This window comes from Vulpes lagopus, chromosome X, assembly GCF_018345385.1.
Source record: "Vulpes lagopus strain Blue_001 chromosome X, ASM1834538v1, whole genome shotgun sequence".
Taxonomy (NCBI): Eukaryota; Metazoa; Chordata; class Mammalia; order Carnivora; family Canidae; genus Vulpes; species Vulpes lagopus.
The window spans coordinates 54,942,841-54,957,743 of NC_054848.1; the positions used below are offsets into that span (position 1 = coordinate 54,942,841).

Below are 14,903 nucleotides of genomic sequence, written 5' to 3' on the forward strand. Positions count from 1 at the left end.
TTTTTTTTTAAAAAAAAAGTCTATTTCTTGGTTTGCAACACTTTGAAGGATATTCCAAAATGAGTACAAGTTTGCCTAGTAGAATAGAAGAATACTAGTATATGTAAAGACACAGAGATACAAAAGGGAAGTTTTACATTCAATATATATAGAATATTTGTGAAAGGAACACATATTCCTCTCAATACACTGTATTGAGACTAGAGACTTTGTGTGCCAAGTTAAAGAATTTACACGTTATCCTGTATGTAACAGAAACAAGAGGGTATTTTTAATTGGGGTAAAATTCACATAACATAAAATTCACCATTTTAACCATTTTAAAGTGTACAATTCAGTAGCTTCCAGTACATTCACTTTGCTGTGTAATCATCACTCAAAAAGAAACCATGTGCCCATTAAGCAGTCGCTTCCCATTGCCCCCTTAGCCCTAAGCTCTGAGCAACCACTAATCTGCTTTTCATCTCTAAGTACTTGTCTACTGTAAGTATTTCATATAAATGGGATCACATAGTATGAGGCTTTTTTCTGTCTGGCTTCTTTCATTTAAGTTTAGGTTTAGTTCATCTGTGTTGTAGCATGTATCAGTTCTTCATTCATTCCCTGTTTTGGCTGAACACTGTTCCACTGTATGAATATAACACATTTTGTCTACCTGCCCAACAGTTGATGGACATCTATGTTGTTTCCACTTCCTGACTATGATTAATAATGCTGTTATGAACGTTCACGTACAAGTTTTCATTTGAAAACCTGTTTTCAATTCTCTTGAATATATGCCTAGGAGTCATATGGTAATTCTGTGTTTAACTTTTTTAGGAACATGAACAGAGACCTTTATTTTAAGAGAGATTGAGAACGTGCATGAGCATGCAAGCACAAGTAGGGGAGGGGCAGAGGGAGAGGGAGAGAAAATCCTTAAGCAGATTCCCCAATGAGCAAGGAGCCTGACATGGGGCTCAATCCCAAGACCTTGAGACTGAAATCAAGAGTCAGACACTTAACCAACTGAGCCACTCAGGGGCCCCACAAACAGAGAATTTTAAGCAAAGAAATGATTAGTAAAATAGCCACTACAGCAAAATGTAGAAGAAAGCTGGGATAGAAAGAGATAGGAAGCAGGAAGATTATAGAGGGGGCTACTGTAATAGTCTAAATAAAAATAGACAAGGGTTTAAATTAGAAAGTCTAGAGAACAGATAAAACAACAGTGTATATAGTGTTCAGGATAAGGACTAGGGATAAGTCAAGGAGATGACACTGAATTTGCTAGCTTAGAGAACTACAGAGAAGGTGACATTAACTGAAGCTGAGGACATATGATGGATAAGAAGTTTAAGAAAGGTAGTAGAGGGCAGCCCCGGTGGCGCAGCGGTTTAGCGTCGCCTGCAGCCCGGGGTGTGATCCTGGAGACCCGGGATCGAGTCCTACGTTGGGCTCCCTGCTTGGAGCCTGCTTCTCTCTCTCTCTCTGTCTCTCTGAATAAATAAATCTCTTTTTTAAAAAAGAAAGGTAGTAGAGCACAGTGGTAAGAGTAGGCTCTGGAGCCAGACGGCTTAGGTTTGAATTCAGGCACAGCCCCTTACTATTCTGTAAGACTTGAGCAGATACCGCCTTTCCACACGTCAGTATCCTCATCTAGAAAATGGAGATAATAATATACCACCTCATCAAGCTGTTGTGAGAAAATGAGTTAAAATAAATAAAGCAGTTGGGCGCCTAGGTGGCTCAGTTGGTTAAGCATCTGCCTTTGGCTCAGCTCATAATCCCAGGGTCCTGGGATGGAGCCCTGCATCAGGCTCCCTGTTCAGTGGGGCATCTGCTTTTCCCTCTCCTCTGCCTGTAGCTTCTCCTGCTTGTGTTTCTCTCTCTCTCTCTCTCTCTCTCTCTCTCTCTCTCTCTCTCTCTCATTCTGTGAAATAAATAAACAAATAAAATCTTTAAAAAATACATAAAGCACTTAGAATCATATTAAGCATATAGTAAATGCTCAATAAATATAATCTATTATTTTTGATTATTGTTGTTGATGATGCTAATGTTATTTGAGGTAAAAAGTTTAAGTCTGTGCTGTTACACCTGAAACATTTAGGGGAGAAGAATCCACTAGGCAATAAGAAATACTAAAATTATCCTAGAAAAGAGCACAAGCAATAATTTCTCTGACACTGGCCATAGCAACTTTTTTCTAGATAGGTTCCCTGAGGCAAGGAAAACAAAAGCAAAAATAAACCATTGGGACCACACCAAAATAAAAAGCTTCTGCACAGTGAAGGAGGCAATCAACAAAACTAAAGGGCAACCTATGGAATGGGAGAAGATATTCACAAATGACATATTTAATAAAGGGTTAGTAGCCAAAATATATAAAAGACTTATAAAACTGACCACCCAAAAAATGAATAATCCAATTAAAAACTGAGCAGAAGACACAAACAGACATTTCTCCAAAGAAGATCTACAGATGGCCAACAGACACATGAAAAGATGCTCATCATCACTTATAATCAGGGAAATGCAAATTAAAACTACAATGAGCTACTTGGGTGCCTGGTTGGCTCAGGCAGTGGAGAGTGCAACTCTTGATTGTGGGGTTGTGAATTCCAGCTCCACATTGAGTGTGGAGATTACCTTAAAAAATAAAGTCCTGGGGATCCCTGGGTGGCGCAGCGGTTTGGCGCCTGCCTTTGGCCCAGGGCGCGATCCTGGAGACCCGGGATCGAGTCCCACGTCGGGCTCCCGGTGCATGGAGCCTGCTTCTCCCTCTGCCTGTGTCTCTGCCTCTCTCTCTATCTCTCTGTGACTATCATAAATAAAAATAAATAAATAAATAAATAAATAAAGTCCTGGGACTCCTGGGTGGCTCAGTCGGTAGAGCATCTGCCTTCAGCTCAGGTCATGATCCCAGGGTCCTAGGATCAAGCTCCCTCAGCAAGAAGCCTACTTCTCTTTATCCCTCTGCGGTTTGTCCCACTTGTGCTCTCTCTCTCTCTGTCAAATAAATTTTAAGAGATCTTTTAAAAAATAAAGAAAAGAAAAAAATACAACGAGCTATCACCTTACACCCATCAGAATGGCTAAAATCAACAACACAAGAAACAATGGATGTTGGAGAGGATGTGGAGACAGGGGAACCTTCTTGCACTGTTGGTGGGAATGTGAACTGGTGCAGCTGCTCTGGAAAACAGTATGGCAGTCCCTTAAAACGTTAAAAATAGAACTACCCTACAATCCAGCAATTGCACTACTAGGTATTTACCTAGAGTACAAAAATACTAATTCAAAGGGATATGTGCACCCTGATGTTTATAGCAGCATTATCTTTTTAAAAAGATTTTGTTAATTTATTTGAGAGAGAAAGTATGTGTGAGAGAGTATGAACAGTGGGGAGAGGCAGAGGGAGAGGGAGAAGCAGACTCTCCACTGAGCAGGGAGTCTGATACAGGGCTTGATCCCAGGACCCCGAGATCATGACCTGAGCTGAAGGCACATGCTTAACTGACTGAGCCACCCAGGTGCCTCTATGGCAGCATTATCTACAATAGCCAAACTATGGAAATAGCCCAGTGTCCACTGACTGATGAATGAATAAAGAAGAGGTGGTATATATGTACAATGGAACATTACTCAGCCATAAAAAGAGTCACATCTTGCCATTTGCAATGATGTGGATAGAGCTAGAGGGTATTATGCGAAGAGAAATAAGTCAGTCAAAAAAAGACAAATACCATACGATTTCACTCAGATGTGGAAATTAAGAAATAAAACAAATGAACCTAGGGGAAAAAAGGGAGAGAGGAAAACCAAGAAACAGACTCTTAACTATAGTGAATAAACTAATGGTTCCAGAGGAGAGGTGGGTGAGGGATGAATGAAATAGGTGATGAAGATTAAGGAGCACACTTGTCATGATGAGCACTGTGTGATTAAATTTTTTTAAAAAGAAAGAAATACTAAAATGGATCTTGAAAGAAAAGGGTACTTAAAGTCATGAGTATAGATGAAATTTCTCACAGAGAATGTGTAAATATGACTAAAAAAAGAATCAAGGATAGAAATCTCCTTTCTGGGCTATTCCTTAACCCAACCTCTAAACACTCCTTTGGAAACCAACCTTAGCTTATCCCTCCTGCTACAATCACTCTAAGCATAATCTCATATATTCCCATGCTTTTAATAATTACCTAAGTGCTGATAGTCTTTAAATTTTTACTTCCTGCCATCATCTCTCCCCTGAACTTCAAAATCTCATATCCTATTACCTGATTAATGCCTCTTCTTAAATGCCCCTAAACATGTCTGAAACTGAACTTATTGTCACCCTGACCACCAAGCCTGTTCCTCCTATATTCCTTATCTCAGTTTGTGGTACCACTTTCCTTCTAGGTCAAGCCAGAAACTTGCAAGTCATCCTCTTACTCAACAGTGCTGCTACTAACATACACATCTTATTTCTCACTAAGGTTTTGGTTTTTTTTTTAAAGTAAGCTCTATACCCAATGTGGGGCTCAAACTCATGGCCCCAAGATCAAAAGTCACATGCTCTACCAACTGAGCCAGCAGGTGCTCCTTTCACTAAGGTTTTATTTTTTTAAAGATTTACTTATTTATTTGAGAGAGAGGAGAGAGAGAGAGAGAGAGAGAGAGAGAGAGAGAGACCGAGCGAGCACAGGAGTAGGGATAGAGGGAGTAGAGGGAGAGGGCAGGTAGAGGGAGAAGCAGACTCCCCAGTGAGCAGGGAGCCTGATAGGGGGCTCGATTCCAGGACCCTGAGATCACTAAGGTTTTATTCTACTCTCCTGAAGGTCTCTAGAATCCATCCTGTCCAACCCTACAACTGCCCTAGTTTAGGCCCTCATCATCTTGTACATGATATAACAAATGTATCCTTACCAGTCTCCCAGCCTTGGATCTTGGCCAAGACTTTTCACTCCCACCCACCACAACAATCTATTTAAGATGAAATTCTGACTATTATTAATAAATAAAATAAAATAAAATAAAAATTCATCTTAAAAAAAGAAAGCATTACATAGAAAATATTCACTTAATACAAAACAAAGTAGTAAAGGAAGACTGGAGAAACAAACACAGAGATAAACCATAGAGAAAATAGAAACTAAAATGACAGATATAATCCAACTATATAAATAATATTATTAAATGTGAATGAATTAAATAACCAATCAAAAGGCAGTTATTGTCGAATGGATAAAAAAAAAACAAGATCCAAATATATGCTATCTTCAGGAAAAACACTAGATAAAAGATACAAATAGGTTGAAAGTAAAAGGATGGAAAAATATATACCACACAAAACAGCAACCATAAGAAAGCCAGAACTACTGGACTAATATTGGACAAAATGGACTTTAAGAATAAAATGTTACTGGGCATCTGGCTGGCTCAGTCAGTAGAGCATACGACTTTCAATCTCAGGGTTGTAAGTTTGAGCCCCATGTTGAGTGCAGAGATCACTTAAAAATAAAAAAATCTGGGACGCCTGGGTGGCTCAGTGGTTTAGTGCCTGCCTTCTGCCTAGAGCGTGATCCTGCAGTCCTAGGATCGAGTCCCACATCAGGCTCCCTGCATGGAGACTGCTTCTCCCTCTGCCTGTGTCTGCCTCTCTCTCTGTATCTCTCATGAATAAATAAATAAAATTTTAAAATAATAATAAAAATTAAAAAATCTTTAAAAAAGAATAAAATGTTACTAGAGTTAAAGAGGGACATTTTATAATAATAAAACTAGCAGGACTATATAACAATTAAAATATATATATATATACATATATACACCTAACAAAAGAACCCCAAAATATGTGAAGCAGAAATTGGCATAATTAAAGAAAGAAATAGACAATTCAACAATAATAGTTGGAGACTTCAATATTCCATTTTTAATAATGGATAGAACAACAGCACAGATGATCAACAAAAGAAACTGAAGACTTAAACAATACTATATACAAATTAAACCTAACATACATCTCTAGAATGCCACATCCAACAGTGAAAGAATACCCATTCCTCTGAAGTGCACATGGAACATTCTCCAGAACAGACTACATGCCAGGCTTCAGTAAATTTAAAATGACAGAAATTGTATGAACTATATTCTCTGATCACAATGGAGTAAAATTAGAGATTAATAACAAAGAAGTTTGGGGAATTAACCAATATGTGGAAATTAAACAAGTCACTCCCCAAAAAACAAGCGTTCAAATAAAAAATCACAAGAGAAATTAGAAAATATTGTAACACCTGGGTGGCTCAGCAGTTAAGCATCTGCCTTCGGCTCAGGGTGTGATCCTGCAGTCCCGGGATTGAGTCCCACATGGGGCTCCCTTCATGGAGCCTGCTTCTCCCTCTGCCCCCACCCCCTGTCTCTCATGAATAAATAAATAAAATCTTAAAAAAAAGAAATTAGAAAATACTAAGAGATGAGTAAAAATGCAAACACAAAATACCAAAATTTATAGGTTATCACTAAAGCAGTGCTTACAAGGTACTGTATAGATATAAATGCCTACATTAAAAAAGAAAGATCTCAAATTAGCAACCTAACCTTCCACTTGAAGATATATAAAAAAAGAAGAGCAAAAAAAAAAAGCAAACAAACCCAAAGCAGGCAGAAAAAGAATATAATAAGGATGAGAATGTAATATAAAAAAATAGAGACTAGGAAAATGACAGAGAAAAATCAATGAAATCAAAAGTTGATTCTTTGAAAAGATCAACAAGAATGCCAAACCTTTAGCTAGACTGATAGATAAGGAAAAAAGGGGAAAAGTCTCAAATTACTAAAATCAGGATGAAAGTGGGGAATAACTATTCACATTTGAAATACAAAATAGATTACTAGGCAGTACTATGAACAAATGTATTGACAAATTAGATGAAATGGACAAATCCCTAGAAATACACACAGTAACTGAAATGACTCAAGGGAAAATTTAAAAATCTGAATATACCTAAATAAATAAAAAGATTGAAGTTGTGATCAAAATGCTTCCCATGAAGAAAAGCCCAGACACAGAGGGCTTCACTAGTGAATTCTACCAAACACTTAAGAAGAGTTAATACCAATTTTTCACAAACTCTTCCAAAAAATAAATAAATAAGAGAGAATACTTCCCAACTTGCTCTATGAGGTTAGTGTTACCCTGATATCAAAACCAAAGACACCGCTGGACAAGAAAATTACAGACCAGAATCTCTCATGACTATAGACACATACATACAAAAAAACATAACCAAGTAAGATTTATCCCAAGAATGCAATGTTGGTTTAACATCCAAAAATCAATTAGTATAAAACACTGTATCAATAGAATAAAGAACAAAAACCACACGATCATCTAAATAGACACAGAAAACTGATAAACTTCAAAACCTCTTTATGATAAAACACTCAATAAAGTAGGAGCAAAGAGAACTTCCTCAACTTGGTAAAGGGCATGTATGAAAAACCCACAGCTAACATAATATTTAATGGTGAAAAACTGAATGCTTTTCCCTAAGTTCAGGAGCAAGACAAATATGTCTACTCTTGCCACTTGTATTCAACACTGTACTGAAGGATCCAGACCAGGCAATTAGGCAAGAAAAAGAAATGCAGGCCCTCCAGACTGGAAAAAAAAGTAAAAATATCTCTGTAGATGACATGGTCTTATATATAGAAAACCCTAAGAAATCCACTAAAAAACAATTAGTACTAAGAAATGAACTCAGCAAGGGTGCAGGATATGAGAAATATACAGAAATTGGTGGTATTTCTATATGCTTGCACACTTACAAAAAACAATCCAAAAATGAAATTAAGGAAACAATTCCATTTATAGCAGCATTAAAAAAATAAAAGAATTGTGAATAAATTTATGAAAAGCAGTATAAAACTTATACTCTAGAAACTATAAAACATTGCTAAAAGAACTGGAATAAAACCTAAATAAATGGAAAGACATCCCATTTCATGGATTATTAGACATAACATTGTTAAAATGTCCATATTCCCCAATTGATCCACAGATTCAATGCAATCTCTATCAAAATTCTAGGTTGTTTCTTTGCAGAAATTTTATAAGCTGAACCTAAAATTCATATGGAAATTTAAGGGACCCAGGATAGCTACATGCAAAAGATAAAGTTGGATCCTTACCTCACATCATAGACAAAATTAACTCAGAATGGATCAAAGATCTAAATGTAACATAAGTATAAATCTTCATTACCTTGAATTGGGTGATGAATTCTTAGTTATGACACCAAATTACAAGTAACCAAAGGAAAAAACAGATATGCTGTACTTAACCAAAATTAAAAACTTTGGTCCTTCCAAGGACATATCAAGAGATTAAAAAGATTCTCCTCCTTCATCAGTTAAAGGATCCATGGCAAGATGGTCTATGCCAGATTCCAGGAGGATAAGAAATGAAATCCTCAATATAAACAGAAACTGAAGAGCTTGAACAAGAAGGATAAGGAAGTCATAGCTATAAATTGCATCTAAATTAATTTTCTTATAGTTTTTAAGCCTAAGACATCCAGTATTATGAAGATCTCTCCAAACATAATCAGCTTATCTAATTTTATCCTTGAAGGTAATCTCACAGGCCCAAATTTTAGAATGCTCCAGGAGAATATAAAACACATCTGAGACACTACTTTCATTATGAGAATAACTGCTTAGGCAAAGCAGTGCATAGGTACCTCAGCCATACTTGTAAAAATGCAATTCAGGGGCACCTCACTGGCTTATTCAGAAGAGCATGTGACTCTTGATTTTAGGGTTATGAATTTGAGCCACACAATTCAGCAGGGAAACTATGTTTTAAGCATAAAAATTTACCTGGGGAGAATTAGAGGATGATTTATTTAGACAATAAGTTGTATTTTACTCTCCCTGATATAAAGAGTAAAAAACTGAGAGGTATTAGATCCTCTCCATTCTAAATCCCTGGTCACACCACGTGTTCTGAATCTCGGCTTCCTAACTCAAGGACGTCAATGACTGTTATGTCACAGAACAGTAAAAAAAGGTTATAAAAAACATGGAAGACAAAAATTCCCTAGTTCCTGCCATCAGATCTTGTTTGAGAGATGACAGCTCATCAAAAGGTGTTGGCATAGAAAGTAGTTCAAAGATATGGGGGGAAAGGGGCACCTGGGTGGCTCAGCGGTTGAGCATCTGCCTTTGGCTGGGGGCGTGATCCCAGAGTCCCAGGATCGAGTCCTGCATCAGGCTCTTTGTGTAGAGCCTGCTTCTCCTTCTGCCTGTGTCTCTGCCTCTCTCTCTCTCTCTGTCTGTCATAAATAAATAAGTAAAATCTTTTTAAAAAGATATGGGGAAAAATAACTCAAATTCAGAGGCAAAGGTTGAGCTTCTCCAGGACAATGAGGAAAGAAGGTATTAAACTTCCAGGGAGCAACAGAAAAAAACGAGAATAAAAAGACAACTCACAGAATGAGAGAAAAAAATTGCAAATTATATATATGTTAAGGGACTAGTATATAAACTCTTAACAATTTGATAATAAGACAAATAGTCCAATTAAAAAATTGACAAAGGAGGAAGACCTGGGTGGCTCAGTCGGTTAAGCTCTGACTCGATTTCAGCTCGGGTCATGATCTCAGTGTCATGAGATTGAGCCCCGTCATGCTCTGCACTGGGCATGGAGCCTGCTTAAGATTCTCTCCTTCTGGCTAGCCCTCCCTCCCCTCACCGCCACTCACCTGCTCTCTTCTCCTTATCTCAAAACAAAAATTGACAAAGGAGACTTCCAATTTCCAGGCTAATTCATAAGGAGTTTAGTAGTTGCCACTCCATCCTAATAAGTAAAAAGCTTAATAAACTGGAAAATTAAAAACTCTTCCTAGATCTGTCAGAAAAGTAAGGTCAAAAAAAAAAAAAAAAGAAAAGTAAGGTCACAAGGCAAACCACAGCCCCCTAAACTGGAAAGATAGGTAGACACAGAGAATCATAACTTACCAGAGCAAAAACCTCTGCAGGAACCAGTACTGGCATAGAAAAATCTGAACTATAATTGACAAAATGCTAGAGGCTCAGAGTAGACAAGCCTAAGAGATAAAAAAAATAATAATCCTGGGATGCCTGGGTGGCTCAGCGGTTGAGTTTCTGTCTTTGGCTCAGGGTGTGATCCCGGGATCTGGGATCAAGTCCCACATCGGGCTCCTTGCATGGAGCCTGCTTCTCCCTCTACCTAGGTCTCTGCCTCTCTCTCTCATAAATAAATAAATAAATAAATAAATAAATAAATAAATAAATAAATAAATTCTTTTAAAAAAATCCAGGGAGATGGAGCACCTGGGTGGCACAGTTAACTGGCCGACTCCTGATTTTGGCTCTGGCCTTGATCTCAGGGTCATGAGACTAAGCCCCGTGTTGGGGCTCAGCACAGAATCTGCTTGGATTCTCTCTTCCTTTCCCTCTGCCCCTCCCTACAATTCTCTCTCTAGATCTCTCACAAACAAACAAACAAACAAATAAATCTATTCTTTTTAAAAATCTAGGGAGACCCAATCATGGGGGACCCCTACAATTTTGTGAGTTTTACTTCCAGATTCTTACAGGGAAGACTAATGAAAAATTTCCTCAGGATTCCAGCAAGAGGAGAGGAAAGTAATTATTCTAAAATATGCCACACCATTCTGTTCTACCTAAAAAGGCCTGCCCTCCAGATAAACTATTTTATGGCAGCCAAACAGCATAACCAACCTGGAGGAAGGGAAATACCCACCTCCTGACCCCTCTAGCAACCCTGTAACACCTAAGGGGTGGGAGAAAAAAACTGAGAGACACAAGTTCGCAGCCCAGGGGCACAGGCTACTAAAAAACTGAAGCCTAATCATAGGACTGTAAAATGCTTCCCCTCCTGCCACACTTCACCAGTACATCACCACAGGCCTATTTACCAAAGTTCCTTTTACCTAGCACATCATGTCTGTTTTCCACCAAAAAATTAGAAGGCATAGCAAATGGCAAAAAATATAGTTTGAAGAGATAGAGTAAACATAGAACCAGAACCAGATGTTAGAATTATCAGACCATAAATTTAAAACAATTATGATTAATATGCTAGGGGCATAACATGCAAGATAACATGCAAGAACAGATGAGTAATTTTAACAGAGAGATGGAAATTCTAAAAAAGAATCAAAAAGAATTGCTGGAGATAAAATAAACACTATAATTGAAGAATGCCTTTGACAGGCTCATTAGTAGACTGGACATGGCTGAGGAAAGAATCTCTGAACTCAATAATAATTCAACAGAAACCTATGGAAATGAAAACCAAAGTGAAAAGGACTTTCTCAAGAAAAGGGGACAGGGGTGCCTGGGTGCCTCAGTTGGTTAAGCATCTGCCTTCAGCTGGGGTCATGATCCCAGGGTCCTGGGATCAAGCCCTACTTAGGCTCCTTGCTCAGCGGGGAGCTTGCTTCTCCTTCTGCCTGCCACTTCCCCCACTTGTGCTCTCTCTCTCTGTCAAATGAATAAATAAAATCTTAAAAAAAGAAAAGGGGACAGATAATCTAAGAACTGTAGGTAAACAAAAAAGTGTAATATATTCATAATGGAAATACCAGAAGAAGAAAGAGAAAAAGTAACAGAAGAAATTCTTCTCATTCTTAATTAATCTAATAGACAACAGTTTGCTCAAAATTATAATAACAACAATGTATCCATTTATGTATGATTGTGTGTGTGTGCTGCATGTATATGTGTCTGTGTGTATGCTGATTATCATAGGTAAAATGAATGACAGCAATGATACAAAGGATGGGAGGAAAGAATTAAGATTATTTTGTTATTATAAGGTACACACACTACCTGTGAGGTAGTATAGTATTATCTGTTATTTTGTTATTTGAAATGTGGACTTGGGATGCCTGGGTAGCTCAGCGGTTGAAAAGTGGACTTAGATTACTTGTAAATGTATATGGGAAACTCTAAGGTAACCACTAAAAAAAGGTTTAAAAAAAGTATAATTGATACGCTAAGGAGACAAAAATAGAATCATATAAAGTGTCCAATTAAAACCACAAAAGACAGAAAAAGAGTAGAAGAAAAATAATGAAAAAACAAAAGGATAACAAACACAAAACACTAACAAATATGCTAAATATTATCACTTTAATGTTAATGGCCTAAATGTACCAATTATTTTTTTAAAAGATTTTATTTATTTATTCATAGAGACACAGAGAGAGAGAGGCAGAAACACAGGCAGAGGGAGAAGCAGGCTCCAGGCAGGGAACCCGATGTGGGACTCGATCCGCGATCTCCAGGATCACACTCCGGGCTGCAGGTGGCGCTAAACCGCGGCGCCACCAGGCTGCCCTAAATGTACCAATTAAAAGAGATTGTCAGAGTGGATCAAAAAACAAGATCCGGCTATGCGTGGTCTACAAGAAACCCACCTTAAATATAAAGACATATAGATTAAAAGTAAATAGATGGAGGAAAATATGCCATGCTAACACTAATCAAAAGAAAGCAAGAGTAGTTATATTAATTTCATACAGAGCAGACTTCAAAACAAGGAAAGTTATCAGGGATAAAGACGACCACTGCATCATGATAAAAAGGGTCACTTCGCCAAGAAGTTATAACAATCTTGAACGTGTATGCAGCTAACAACAGAGCATAGATTGATTATATGAGGCAAAAACTAATAGCATTTCAAAAGAAATAGATGCATCTAGGATTTTCACTGGGGACTTCAATACCCCTCAATCAGAAATGGACAGAGGCAGCAGTCAGAACATCGGTAAGGATATAGTTGAATTCAACAGCACCAGCCATCAATTGGATATATTTGACGTCTGTAGACTACTTTATCCCACAATAGCAGATTACATGTCCTTCTCAAGCTTACTGGGAACATTCACCAGGAAAAATCACATTCTGGGCCATAAAACACATCTTCACAATTTAAAGAACCGAATCTAAAGAAATAAGATTCATGCGATTTCTGTCGCCTGGTAGCCACGGAATTAAACCAGAAATCAATTACAAAAAGATAACTGGAAAATCCCAAAATATGTGGGGATTAAACAACACACTTCTAAACAACACACAAGTCAAAGAAGAAATCTCAAGAGAAATTAGGAAAATATTTTTACTAAATGAAAGTGAAAACACAACTTATCAAAATGTGTGGAATAGAGCAAAACCAGTGCTTAGAGAAGAATTTATAGCACTGAATGCATGTATTAGAAAAGAGGTGCACCTGTCTTGCTTAGCTGGAAGAGCATGCAACTCTTGATCTCAGGGTTGTGAGTTTGATCCCCACATTGAGGGTACAGATTACTTAAATAAATAAACAAACTTAAAAAAAAAGAAAGAAAAGAAGAAAGACCTAAAATAGATAATCTAAGTTTCCACCTTAGAAAACTAGAAAAAGAAGAGTAGAGCAACTTAGATCCAAGCAGAAGGAAAGAAATAGTAAGAATTAGAGTAGAAATCAATAAAATTGAAAACAGGAAATCAATAAAAAAAAATCAATGAAACCAAAAGCTGGTTCTTTGAAAAGATCAATACATTGAATGATACAATTGAATTGTATACTTTAAATATACATTTAAAGTCTCATTAGAAAAAAAAAAAAGTCTCATTAGAACCTCTGTTGTAGGCTCCGTGTGACGCTTCAACCTCAAGCATTCTGTTTCACTCTACCCAGCCAAGTGAGCTGCTAAATTCAGTATAGAAAGTGATCCGCACTAACTATGGAGAAATCTTAACCATTTACACTCTTACCATCTTCTCTGTTTTCAAATAGCATGGCCTGGCTACCTAACCTGTTCACCATTTTGCTGTCTTCCTCAAAATTCAAGATCCAAGTCAAACAAACAAAAGTGTTAAAAACATTAATGGTAAATCTAACAAAAAATGCTAATATTAAAAGCACTATTCTGGAAAGAAAGTGTAGAGGAGATCTAATTTGTTACCAATTCAGGAAACAGGAAATCACTCTCCTTCAAATTGGCCTAATTAACACTCACTGTAGCCTGATCTCCAAGACAGCCTGACCCTGAAACAACTTGCTGCAAGCTGCTCTGACAAGAAATAACTAATTGCATACCTACCTGTGAAAGATAATTCATTTCATTATTGAACATCCATCTCATTAACTCTCCCTTCCACTGCCTGATAATGGTGACTATGTATTGAGCTCTAGTTATGTGCCAGGCATCATGTGATACACTTTATATAATTTTTCACTGAATTCTTAAAACAACCATCTATTTGATAAGTAAAGAAACAGAACCTTGGAGAAGGTATCAATTTTCCCATGAATACACAGCTAGTAAGTCAAAGGGGCAGGATTCATTCTCTTAACTCTTAAATATTTTTTAAAAGATTTTATTTATTTATTCATGAGAGACAGAGATAGAGAGAAAGGCAGAGACATAGGCAGAGGGAGAAGCAGGCTACATGCAGGAAGCCTGATGTGGGACTCAATCCTGGGACTCCAGCATCACACCCTGAGACAAAGGCAGACACTCAACCCCTGAGCCACCCAGGCATCCCTTAACTCTTAAAAATTAAAGAGATCTTCACAATATGATCCTCATCTCTATATAGCTAATATTTCATTGGAAAAAGGCACTTTGTTACAATTAAATTTTGATCCATTTTAACTTCAAAGCATACTTCCTTCCTATTTAACCCTACCTTCATAGATATTTTTATTGCAGTTCAATCTAAGTTTCCTCATTCTTGAAGCCAAGCCAGGTCCCAGACAGATTTCATTTTCTCAGTGTTTATATTTCATGAATACCACTCTACCAAACTTGTACATAACCCCCAGGGTCCTTTCTGCCTGTTTTGCTGCTTTACAGCCCAGGCCTTAACTTCTCCTCTAGGGCCTAAGATTCATA

The 14,903-nt window shown here is 37.4% G+C and overlaps 1 protein-coding gene across 9 annotated transcripts in view; it reads right to left on the bottom strand.

Annotated features, from left to right (window-relative positions):
- The window catches only part of LOC121482858 (sorting nexin-12), a 183,568-nt gene that overhangs the window by 115,289 nt on the left and 53,376 nt on the right, over positions 1-14,903 (bottom strand). The gene's annotated exons all lie outside the window — the stretch shown is intronic.